The 14266-nt window shown below is 37.3% G+C and overlaps 2 protein-coding genes across 2 annotated transcripts in view; one reads left to right on the top strand and one right to left on the bottom strand.

Moving 5' to 3' along the window:
• KIAA1755 (KIAA1755 ortholog) overlaps positions 1-14266 on the bottom strand; it is a 243446-nt gene that overhangs the window by 184539 nt on the left and 44641 nt on the right. The window lies entirely within an intron of this gene.
• Positions 1-14266, top strand: part of BPI (bactericidal permeability increasing protein) — a 404793-nt gene that overhangs the window by 75072 nt on the left and 315455 nt on the right. The window lies entirely within an intron of this gene.

The following is a 14266-nucleotide window of genomic DNA, read 5'->3' on the forward strand; positions in this document are numbered from 1 at the left end:
ACATGATATATATATATATATATATATATATATATATATATATATTTGTTAGTTTAATATATATATATATATATATATATATATGAATTTATATAAATATAGATGCATAGTCTGTTGAGGATAGGATCATGAAGGGTTAAATAAAGGCTATTGGTTGTTTTTAATTCGGAGGATAGTGTTAAAAGGAGATGGAGGGGGGAGAAGGTCAGTCTAGGAGTACATCTGCAGAGATGAAATGTGTAAGTTGTACCCCACAGCCTTCATTTTGTTCTTACCATGTTGCTAAATAAAGAATTGGCCTTTTACTATTCTGATGCGCTTGCTTTAAATATAATGGGTTTGCATACTGTTATATGAAACAATAAAATAAGTAATCAAACCTGTTTCCTGCTTATGGTCCAGAGGCCACAATGGAGCTCAAAAGCTATTTATCTAGCTTTACCTAGCGAACTGCATAACATATATATTCAATGGGACTGGCCTTAGTATTATGTTTAGTTTATATACAGTGCAGTATTAGTTCAGTAAAGTATTGAGGAATCCTAAGAGTATTGAGGGGTTTTAAGACTTTTTTGCCCCCTTACTTGCTGTTAGAGCTCAGCCCCACGTACCCCAGACAATGTAACATGTAGGATGAGGCCAGCAGAATACACACACAGATGCACACAGAAACATGCGCGCACACCCAAACACATGCACAGACCTGTCTGCACAAACATGCATGAATACATGAGTATGCACACAAACATTAAGCACATGTACACATACACAAGCACACATATGCACACATAAACACATACACAAGCACACACACATATGAACATACACAAACACGTGCACAGACCTATCTACACAAACATGCATGAATACATGTGAGTATGCACACAAACATTAAGCACATGTACACATACACAAGCACACATATGCACACATAAACACATACACAAGCACACACACATATGAAAATACACAAACACATGCACAGACCTATCTACACACACATGCATGAATACATAAGTATGCACACAAATATAAGTACATGTACAGTAGCACACATATGCACACACAAACACATACACAAGCACACACACATATGAACATACACAAACACATGCACAAACCTATCTACACACACATGCATGAATACATAAGTATGCACACAAATATAAGTACATGTACAGTAGCACACATATGCACACACAAACACATGCACAAACACACACACAAATGCACAGACTAGTGCCCATACAAACATGCATGAATACATGAGTATGCACTCAAACATTAAGCACATGTACACATACACAAGCACACATGTGCACAAACACATACACAAGCACACATATGCACACACAAGCATACACACACATATGAACATACACAAACACATGCACAGACCTATCTACACACACATGCATGAATACATGAGTATGCACACAAATATAAGTACATGTACACTAGCACACATATGCACACACAAACATGCATGAATACATGAGTATGCACACAAATATAAGTACATGTTCACTAGCACACATATGCACACACAAACATGCATGAATACATGAGTATGCACACAAATATAAGTACATGTACACTAGCACACATATGCACTCACAAACATGCATGAATACATGACATGAGTATGCACACAAATATAAGTACATGTTCACTAGCACACATATGCACACACAAACATGCATGAATACATGAGTATGCACACAAATATAAGTACATGTACACTAGCACACATATGCACACACAAACATGCATGAATACATGAGTATGCACACAAATATAAGTACATGTACACTAGCACACATATGCACACACAAGCATGCATGAATACATGAGTATGCACACAAATATAAGTACATGTACACTAGCACACATATGCACTCACAAACATGCATGAATACATGACATGAGTATGCACACAAATATAAGTACATGTTCACTAGCACACATATGCGCACACAAACATGCATGAATACATGAGTATGCACACAAATATAAGTACATGTACACTAGCACACATATGCACTCACAAACATGCATGAATACATGAGTATGCACACAAATATAAGTACATGTTCACTAGCACACATATGCGCACACAAACATGCATGAATACATGAGTATGCACACAAATATAAGTACATGTTCACTAGCACACATATGCACTCACAAACATGCATGAATACATGAGTATGCACACAAATATAAGTACATGTACACTAGCACACATATGCACACACAAACATGCATGAATACATGAGTTGCACACAGATATAAGTACATGTACACTAGCACACATATGCACTCACAAACATGCATGAATACATGAGTATGCACACAAATATAAGTACATGTACACTAGCACACATATGCACACACAAACATGCATGAATACATGAGTATGCACACAAATATAAGTACATGTACACTAGCACACATATGCACTCACAAACATGCATGAATACATGAGTATGCACACAAATATAAGTACATGTACACTAGCACACATATGCACTTACAAGTTCACCAGCATACAAGCAAGAGCACATAGACACAAAACATAAGTTACAGCTATACATAATGTATGTGTGTATGATAATTCCCTGAATTTCTGCATGAATTAGTCAGAAACATTTTGTCTAATCTTAGCTAAGTATCTATAATAGATAAAAACAATCTTTTTTAACTAATAACAGACAGAGAACTAGGTTAGCAAATAGCGTGTGAATCTTTGTGTTTTGTAACTCTCTGAAATGTCTTTAGCAATAAGCACCTAAAACAGTTTTGTGTAACTGTGAACTGATCAGAATTGCACAACTGTTAGGAAAAATAGGCCACAAAACTGTTTCAGTTCATTTATATTTCTTAGAATCCATGAATAGTCCTCTCCAGGTCATACCACAAAAACCCAGCTGTTTAGAAGTCTACACATTGGGGCCAATTTATCATGGCCCGAATGGGGCAAAATACCCCTGTTTCAGGCTAGCCGGAAACAGGAGTAAAGAAGCAGTGGTCTTAAGACCGCTGTTCCTTAACTCATCAGCCGCCTCTGAGGCTGCGGACATCAATCTGCCCGATCACATACGATTGGGTTGATTGACACCCCCTACTACTGGCCAATTGGCCGCGAATCTGCAGGGGGCAGCATTGCACAAACAGTTTACCATAATTGCTTGTGCAATGTTAAATGCAGACAGTGTATGCTACAGCGGATCATGATTGATAAATCGGTCCCTTGGTTGTTACAGAATACAAATTGCTTGATTTAATCATACATTTTCTGAAATATATGAGAAAACTATTAATTTACATATTTTTGAGATGAAAAAAAACTAAATTTAAAGAAGGGGATTTTAATAATGAACATTTAATGTGTATGAAACTCATGTATTAGAACAAATAGGATTAGAAATTGCAGGTAATCGTGATAATGTATTTGCAGATACAAATTCAGAAGTAAAAAAAAACATCTACATTTAACCAAATACATGCAAGAGGTAAATATTTAGAAACATTTGACATCCAGGATTTTTAACAATCTTGAAAGAGAAAGATCTGCAAAGCAATTAACCTATCTGGGCATGAATTAAGTGAATGAAGGGCCATGAAAAAAACAGGTTAGGTGTTTGTAATGGTTGTAATACAGATTGCAGAATAGTATTAAAGGGACAGTCAACACCAGAATTTTTGTTGTTTAAAAAGAAAGATAATCCCTTTATTACCCATTTCCCAATTTTGCATAACCAATACAGTTATAATAATACACGTTTTACCTCTGTGATTATCTTGTATCTAAGCCTCTGCAAACTGCCCCCTTGTTTCAGTTCTTTTGACAGACATGCAGTTTAGCCAATCAGTGCTCAGTCCTAGGTCACTTTACGTGCATGAGCTCAATGTTATCTATATGAAACATGAATTAATGCCCTCTAGTGGTCAAAATATATTCAAATTAGAGGCAGTCTTCAAGGTCTAAGAAATTAGCATATGAACCTCCTAGTTTTAGCTTTCAACTAAGAATACCAAGAGAACAAAGCAAAATTGGTGATAAAAGTAAATTGGGAAGTTGTTTAAAATTGCATGCCCTATTTAAAACATGAAAGTTTTTTTTGGACTTGACTGTCCCTTTAAAATGAAGTCCTCCATCTATTATTAGACAATAATGACATGCTACATTAAAGACCCTACTCTTAAACCTACAACCCATCTGTATATATTGGTTAAAATAGGGTTTTTAAACATTTTAAAGGGACAGGAAAGTCAAAATTAAACCTGCAAGATTCAGATAGAGAATGTCATTTTAAGTAACTTTTCAAATGTGTTTTGTTCTCTTGGTATACCTTGTTGAAGAAGAATATGCACATATCCTAAACAAGTGGAAGCGCAAACACTTGTCTCTTGTGATTGGCTTACTAGATGTGTTCAGTAGTGCAATGCTGTTTCTTCAGCAAATAATTTTAATAGAATGATGCACATTTGATAATAGAAATAAATTGGAAAGTTGTTTAAAATTGTATGTTCTATCCATATCATGAAAGAAAATGTTGGGGTTTCCTGTCCCTTTAAGTATTGAAGAATTTGTTTTTATTCGGGTTAGAAAACCTAGCACTTTAATTGTCTACCAGCTTCCCAAAATCCACAAAACGTCCCGTGAGACCTTTAATTTCTGAAATTTAAGCAGTTTTTAGTGCCTTATATTAAATCCTGTTTAAATAATAACGGTGGATATAAGATCTTTATACACAGTTATCAATCAACATGAAGATATAGAGGTAATATATAGTATTATCTGTGAGTGGCATTTTCCGTTAAGTGACCATTTATATTTTTTCTAGTGGAATGTATAAGATTTATTTTGTACATCAACAGTTTTAGTTTTGATTGAAAACGTTATCAACAACTTAAATGTACATTGGCTGATTAGAAGAATTAAATGTGGACAAACGCAAAAAAAGAAAATAAACTTTTTTGCTGTATTTGCTGAATTTGCATTAAAAAAATGTGAAAGTCATTTAAGGAATAAATTAACAAAAAATGAAGGTGCAGAAAAAAATGGATCTTGTGGTTAAAATTGTTAAAGGGTAAAAAAGCTGAAAATTACATAAATGTATTTATTTCAGATGGGAAAGGTTTAAAAAATTAAAATTTAAAATCATCAGCTATATCCAGCAATATATTTACCAGCTGATTGATTCATGTGAAGTATGTAAGCTTCACTGTTGTTCTTAAAGGGATACTGAAACCAAATTGTTTATTTCATGATTCAGATAGAGCATGCAATTTTAAGCAATTTTCTAGTTTACTCCATTATCAATTTTTCTTCGTTCTCTTGCTATCTTTATTTGAAAAAGAAGGCATCTAAGCTAATAGGAGCCCGACAATTTTTGGTTCAGACCCTGGACAGTACTTGGTAGAGTATTGGTGGGTGAATTTATCCACCTATCAGCAAGAACAACCCAGGTTGTTCAGCAAATATGGGCCGGCTCCTATGCATCACATTTCTGCTTTTCAAATAAAGACAGCAAGAGAATGAAGAAAATTTGATAATAGGAGTAAATTAGAAAGTTGCTTAAAATTGCATGTTCTATCTGAATCATGAAAGAAAAAGTTTGGGTTCAGTGTTCCTTTAAATAAAAATGGAGGCAGAGTTAGCTCTCTAACAAAGAAGACATGTCTACAAAGAGCTCCTGCTAGAAATCACCCTAAACTGTTTAAAAACAGCCAAAAAACCCAGTATTGGGGCGAATCTGTTATAACAACGGAGCAGAGACGTTCCGAAACTACTTGAGGGAGCCTTTTTCTTAATTATATTAACCGCAGACACCGGCTGACGCCACCACCCCCAGATTGAGGCCTAACACTTCTAGAGCCGGTGAAGAGGGGAAACGGCCCCCACGGGCCATCAGAAGCCATACAGCACTTACCACCTACCGGAGGGTCACCCGCAATTGAGCCGGCGGCAAGCTATAGTGAGGAGGCCTTTGGAGGGTGCCAAAAATGGAACTAAGCGTCACTAGAAAGAGGACCCCCACCACTGGTGACATACTCCAACAGCCGAGAATTTTACACCGCAAGCCCTGCCCTTTCCAGATCTGTCTCCATCAGCGGCGCTCCTGAAGTGCGGGCCTCCCCTCCATCCAAGCAAGAAGAGACCAGGCTTGACAGGCGGCAACAGTAAGACCGCGAGACCGCAGGAGAGTGGAGGAGGCGGCACCATCTTGGGCCTAAATAGTAAGTGCGCCACATACTATAACCTCACATCAGGGTCTATACTGAGTCCGAAAGTCTTCGGAGGCAGAACAGCTGATAGCTGAATAACATACATATCGGTGAAACGGTGAGGCCCTTACAGGGGAACAGAATCACTACCATAGAATCAGAGACAAGTATTAAGCTTACCCCATTATACCCTCTGAGAGCAGGCCTTCTCTTATATGGTGACAATACAATCTTATGATTAATAGGCCTAACCACGCTGCTCTAAATTTTACCACATTGGCAGTAAACGCTACAACCGGTATTTACATACATATAAATTTCTACCATAAAAAGCACTATATAAAAATTTCTGCAATAAGCAGGGCAGCTATTTTGGACTGAGTGGGGAAATCTAAAGGGTGGTATTAGTATAGCATACCATATAATACACTTGGCAACCTCCAACCAGCCACTCTACAGAAAAGTAATTAATATGTGATTGGGATCAACACCATGCTGGGGGAGCTAACTGCAAGGTCAAACTATAACATATAAACACACCACTCTCCTTCCGATCCTTATGAGACGGAAATAAGATCAGAACTCTTGATATGCTGATTGGGATGTCTGCCTAACTACAAAAATTGAGTGAGGTTCTGGGTCGTCTCTGATCCCCTTCTGAAACCACCTCTGCACATCCTATATACAAACTATTACTTGCCTCAAGACAAAGTCACACAATCCTTCAACCCAGGGACATACAGAGATAATTTCAAATCCTACCATCTCAGCGATAGCCTCTAGAAGAACAACAAAGGGGGACAAAAAAATTAAATCTACAGCCATGTCCACATTCTTCAAATCCTCTCAGACTAGTAAATTACTTAACGACACTGAAGCAGAAGAAGAATCAGACACTTACTCCCTACAGCCTTTAGAAGATACAAGCCCCTTAACAAAAGCTGATCTCAGAAACCTGGTATCCAAGAAAGATATCACCAATAATTTTGAGAAACTGTGGGAGAAAATTGACTCCATACACTCCTCAGTTACCAGTAGTCTATCTGATATCAAATCTGATTTAATTGATATGGGCAATAGTATTGAAACATTGGAGGATTAGAAAGATTCAATGGTAGAACAGCTTGATGAAGTTTCACAAACAATATCCTCACAACAACAACACCTGTAGGACTTTCAGAACAAAATAGAGGACCTAGAAAACAGGAGCAGAAGGAACAATATAAGACTCAAAGGGGTACCAGAAGAGGTTACTGCTAAAGACATCCCCGCATACATATTTCAACTCATTACCCAACTTACAAATTCCCCAGCTGACTACATCTTTCATATAGAAAGGGCACACAGAGTCCTAAAGGCTAAACCGAAAAATGGCCTACCTCCTAGAGACATTATAATTAAGCTAACCTTCTTCCCTGACAAAGAAAATATCCTGCAGGCCGCGAAAAAGAACCCAACGTTCAAATATCAAGGTAACGTGGTCCAATTTTACCAGGATCTTAGCCTATGGACCTTACAGAGAAGAGGAGCATTACGCCCTCTTACAATACTACTCAGGAAACACCAGATACCGTATAAATGGGTGTTCCCGTTTGCCCTAGTTATAACAAAGAACTCTAAGACGATCACACTCAAAGACATAGAAGACATTCCAGAGATCTGTAAAACCTTAGCTCTGGAAATACCTACTCTACCACCCACAGAGTCACATAAAGCAAACGGAAACGACCCAGACCGACAACCAGATCCGACAGAATGGCAGACATTCAACCATAAGAAACAAAAGACAAAATAAACAAGAGGAAAGGTCTCCTAGTTTTTTTTTTATAGAGAATCAAAAATCCATAACAGAACTTATGCACTTCCAAGCAATTTCTCGAGTGAAGAGAGAGAGAAGGAGTGGAGAATACTGATGATCTTAGTTCACCTAGCGGACACTCATCGATAGAGTCTTTTATCCACTTTTTCACAGTGACTGTCCAGATTCTCCCAGTGTTGGAGAGTTAACAAATGTTATAGTTTAAAATGCTACAAGAAGTTTTGGGAATATAGTTCCCCCCAGCGTAACATATTTATTGGTTCATATGTTACCAAATTGTTCACAGTTTAGTAGTCCCAATGATGAGGACTTCATGTTGGTTTATTTATTTTTAACACTTTGTCTTCTCCTTAGCTTCCTTTCCCCTCCCAGTGATGACACAGTGATGGCCACCAGATCCATTAAAGATCCTCAACAAGGACCCCAACCAAGTACCAATACCTCTAGTCAACAGGTAATAAGATGTCTTCGCTCAATCTCACATTAGATATACTCCTATGATTCCAAAAATAAAACTACTTTCCCACAACGTTAGAGGATTAAACACAGACGTTAAGAGGTGAATAGCGATGTCACAATACATATCCCTACATGCTAATATACTATTCCTTCAAGAGACCCAACTACTTAAAGATAACATACCCAAATACTGGGCAAAACACTTCAACACTCACTATCATGCAACTGCATCTACCAAAAAAAAGGGTACATCCATTCTTATACACTCCTCACTCAACTTTGTACATGAATACACAGTAGCAGATACTAAAGGAAGATATCTGATTGTTAAGGGCCGAATGTCAGATTTTGAAATAACTCTATGCAACTTATAAACACCAAACAAATATCAACACACCTTCTTTAGACATATATCACAGTTACTCATGCAATGGTCACAAACTAAAATAATTTTAGCAGGAGATTTCAACATCACTATGACTCTTGTTGGCCCGACTAATACCAAACCTCTGACCAATAAACAAATAAGACACAATCGCATAGTTAAATCAATACAGGAGTCCCTCTTACCTCACTCCCTGATCGAAACATGTCATACTCTGTACGGCCTAACATCTGATACTACATTCTATTCAGCAGCACACAAGTCCTATATCAGACTGGACTATATATATATACTAGCCAGATACCCCAACACCTTTTACGTGACTCTCAGATTCATGCCTGCGTGTGGTCAGATCATTCAATTATCACCCTACAGGTTGATGGATTCTCGGATCCGAACAGAAGTAGATAATGAACCTAAGACCCTACATATCTCAGAAATCCTCAAACACATGATAACACACTCAAACTACTAACGGAATACTGGCACATAAAAATGGATTCCACAACTAACCTGATAATCACATGGGCAGCACACAAGGCGGTCTTAAGGGGGATACTTATCAAGGAAAAGGCAATACAGAGTAAGAGATATAAACAACACCTGACACAACTGTACAAATAAATTGAAGCTCTAGAAAGGCAACATAAACTCACCAATAAGAAAGCTGCCCTACATGCCCTCCACTCTAAAAAAGCTGCGTTAGCTGCCCTTCTCCGCTCACAGGCAACCAGGGCCATCCAAAGATTGAAATTGCAGTATTTTATATTTGCGAACAAACCAGACAAATACATGGCTTACAAGATAAGGGAACTATGCAGAGCCTCTGCAATCCCCTTAATTGAAACCGCACATAACACCTTACACCCACAAGAGATCGTAGACACTTTTGCAACCTACTATGGTGAATTATACAACGGGAAGAAGATTAGCCACAACACAGAGACAGAGTCCCTTACTTCTACCTTTCTCACCCATATCCCATTACAAACTATATCCAAAGAACAGGGGGGAGCTCTGAACACCCCTGTTTCCAACTTAGAAGTGCTAGGGGCCATTAAAGACTTCAAACCAGGTAAAGCAGCAGGTCAAGACGGATTTCCAGGTGAATATTATAAATTATTCAAAGCTACACTGGTCCCTCACCTTACCAAATTTTGTAACTATATAATGGAGGACGGCCCTGTCCCACCTGAACTACTGACTGCAAAAATAGTAGTAATTACTAAATCAGCTAGAGACCATAGAAAATGCCAAAACTACTGCCCAATATCCCTGATTAACCAGGACCTCAACATTTTTACAAAAATAATATGGAATGGACTCAAACTCATTATACCCCATCTGGTTCATCCGGACCAGGTGGGCTTCATCAAGGGCAGGGAGGCCCCTGACAACATACGAAGGATAGCCAATTTAATTCAGACCCTGGGGGAGACGGGAACGCCTTCTTTGCTCCTTTCTTTGGATGCGGAGAAGGTGTTCGATAGGGTCGACTGGGAATACATGTTCCTAACTTTACATAAGATGGGGTTCGGGGGTTTGTTTATAAAAGCACTACGAGCAATATACTCTCTCCCAGGGGCACAAGTGACCTCAGCAGGTTACAAATTGAAAACCTTCCCAATCCGTAATGGTACCAGACAGGGTTGCCCTCTATCGCCACTGCTCTTTGCCCTTTGTATAGAACAATTTGCAGCCAAGATCCGTTCACACACAGATATAACAGGGGTCAAGATAGACACATCAGAATACAAATAAGCCCTCTTTGCTGATGATATCCTGCTGACTTTGACTAACCCACTTACTGTATATCACTACCTAATCTTTATCATACACTGGAGACATTTTAGGCTATATCAGGATTCAAAATAAATGCAGAAAAATGCGAAACCCTACCCATTGCAATTCCCCACCAGACTCAGACACTCCTAGAAACAAACTTCAACTTCAGATGGATGAAACGCACCCTAAAATACTTAGGAATTTATCACTTGATTCACACCCAGCAGATATATAAATTTAATTATATCCCACTACTTAGACAAATAAAACAGGATCTGTCGAAATGGAGAGGCTATAACTTCTCCTGGCTAGGTAGAGTGGCCACAGTGAAAATGAACGCCCTTCAACAAATCCTATATTTGTTCAGAGCTTTACCTATCAAAATAGTCAGGGCAGATATAGAAACATTACAGAATGACATACTAATCTTCATAAGAGGTAGTAAAACTGCTAGAATATCAAAAGTGATACTGAGCAGACACAGAACACTGGGGCGATGGGAGCTCCAAATTTAATAGATTACTATAACGCGTCCATACTAGCCCAAAATACCTTGCTACTAAAGAGACCCAAAAATATTATTTGGCCCACCCTTAAAGCAGATGGGGCGAGACAGACTCAATTATTTGGGACCCAGGGAGATCACAAACTAATAGGGAACCCCCCGGACCTTTCACTGCAGATCTTACGATAACGACCTGGAGGACAGCAAGAACTAAATATAACCTTCTACCATAACACTCTTTGTTCATCCCAATCCAATACATATTACCTAGTGACCTATGGTCTCAACTTCGGAAATGGGAGAATAAGGGTTTATATAGAGTAGCAGACTATATGATGGTTAGGGCAACATTAACATACAACCAGTTACAGATAAAACTAGACTCAATAAGACTAAACTGGTACATGTATTTACAGGTAAACAAAGCAAAACTCCCACAGCCCTAGAAACTTTCTGTAGATCCAAAGAACGCACTAAACGCTCTATCTCCACCCTCTATGTGGCCATACAATCTTCTCAGAGTACCAATAAAACCTCTATTATGCTAGCGTGGGAAAAATAATTACACATACATAAAGAAGTGAGGAAGTGGGAGGCACTGTTTCAGAAAGCTGAAAAGGGTCTCCTGAGCATGGACCTCAGAGAAAACGTTACCGAGACCATCTTTCGATGGTACCTCACACCCATGAGAATGGCACATATGCACTCACAAGGAAGCAGACTATGCTATAGAGGTTTGCGGAGAACTAGGAAACAATTTGGGGACAGCTATCTTCCTTTCTTAGTCAGATTCTAGAAAAAAAATCCACCTTACGATCCAACAGGCCCTTTTGCATGAGCATTTCAGCATGTATAACAAATACATCAACACATTTATCAGAATTCTGTGCACGGTCAATAGGACATGTATAGCCAGATTTTGGAAGATTGGAACTCCCACTTGGACAGAAATATATAACAAAATACAGCACACATACACTATGTATGACTTAGCCTCAGGAATATTAGATAACAAAGAAGTAGTTCACAAGGTGTGGTATTATTGGATAGGTAAATAGGCAATGTAATTACATAAATTCCTTGAGGTCTTGGACTGGTTGGCCATTGCGAAACTATCACTTTAGAACATCGGATGAACATACAGTTTAGATAAAAGTGTTGTCACTTCTCCCCAACAAAGACTCTTCATCTACTCGTAAACTTCCCCTTTTTCCCCATCTTCCCCTGTTTGTTTGTCCATTCCCCTTTCATTATTTTATTCTCTTGATTTCAGTACTCATGGATATTGATGTATATTTGTATTAGAAAAGGTTTGTTGAAATAGGTTAATGTAGATAACAAGAATGAAACTGTCGCCCAGAGGGGGCAGTCTCTCTATGTATTAGACTCAACACAGAGAGATAAAGATGGAATTGATGGAAACAGCATCGCCAGAAACCGAAGATTACTGGACATTGTTGTTGTTTCAGAAAAAGTGATATCAAATACTTGCACTTTTATAATCAGAGCATGTTAGGTTTATATGTTTTCTTTGAAGATCCAAACAACCCATCTTTGCTTATTGTTGTAAATCTGACCTCCAGAGTGCCTCTTTACAGAGGTCATCAGAGGTACGGATATTGTTATTTATGTTCCATGACTCATTTTGAAAAAGTAATACAAATCATTTAAACATAAATAAAGAAAAATAATACTGTACTTCTACTGGCTTGTGGCTTAATCTCCGGGAAAGTAGTAACAATACTCCTTCAGATATTTCTATTGATACCAACATGGTTCACGTAAATAGCGCTTTCTTGAGAAGAGCAGAGTCAATAATCAGAATTTGTGTGCCTATCTATAGTTAAAAATGGGTTGCTGATAAAAACCTAGCTTTATATGTTATGGGCAATCTTCATTATCTACTCATAATGTACTGTGGGTAAAAGATTATGGGCCAGATTACGAGTGGAGTGCTAAGACTTAGGCGTGAGCTATAAGGGGTATATCGCGGGGTTTTGCGCTCATCAGGTTTTCATCTCATTTTTCAAGATAAAAGTAAACATGATCATTTGAGCACAATTCATGTTAACGCTCGTTAGGATAGCGTGACCTCAGAGCTCTGGTTAACAACTGTTTTGCAAAACAAAAAAGTATTACAAAAATACATTACAAAGTACAGTTACACTCTTAATAACACCATCTACTAAAAATTATTTGGAAAAAATATTTATATGTATACATATATGGACATATTTATAAGTGCATTGGAGCCCTTTGTAGTTAAATAGATGACAAAATGAAAATACAACATATTTATACAATATTCATTTTTTAATAAAGGTTTTAACTATGTATTTACTGTAAATATTTCACACTATGTTCTGCACGTAGTTCTAAGTATTTATAAATATATATATATATATATATATATATATATATATATATATATATATATATATATATATGTGTGTGACCTGTTCTAATGGCTGGTTATTTAAAGAGCGCCTGTAAACAGGCAAATTTTCCCCTTTACAGGCACACGTTAAAAATGTGTTCCACTTGTAATCTAGTCCATTGTTTTTATCAACAACCCATTTTTAAAAAAATGTTTGAATAAAAGTTAATTTTTAATACACCGGCTTTATATTGAGATAAAACATTAGGAAACAGAATGCTTATGTGGTATTCTTTTCAATCTTAATCTGTAACATTAATGTTAGGTGAAACTATCAGGAAAAAACTCTGATACATGTTATTTATTGTTCATTGGCTGAAAGGAAAGTTTGCACTAGAAAAAAATATAAAGCACTATAATGCAATTTGGAATTATTTCTTGAAATAAATAACATTTTTGAGTATTGTCCCTTTTAATCAATACAGTAAGTTAAATTGCTATGATTTACCAAGAAGAAAAATACTGGGGATTATTTCTAGTTATAGGATTAAGTACATGGATAAAAACTATATCCGGTTATAATGTTAATTATAAAACATTTATTAAATACCTGTAGCGCTCATATTTCATTGGGTAAAGCATTTGAAGAAAATGTGTGTTCTCCTAGATAGTATAAGCACACACGGCTAGATTTAGAGTTTG

Source organism: Bombina bombina, chromosome 1, assembly GCF_027579735.1.
Source record: "Bombina bombina isolate aBomBom1 chromosome 1, aBomBom1.pri, whole genome shotgun sequence".
NCBI lineage: Eukaryota > Metazoa > Chordata > Amphibia > Anura > Bombinatoridae > Bombina > Bombina bombina.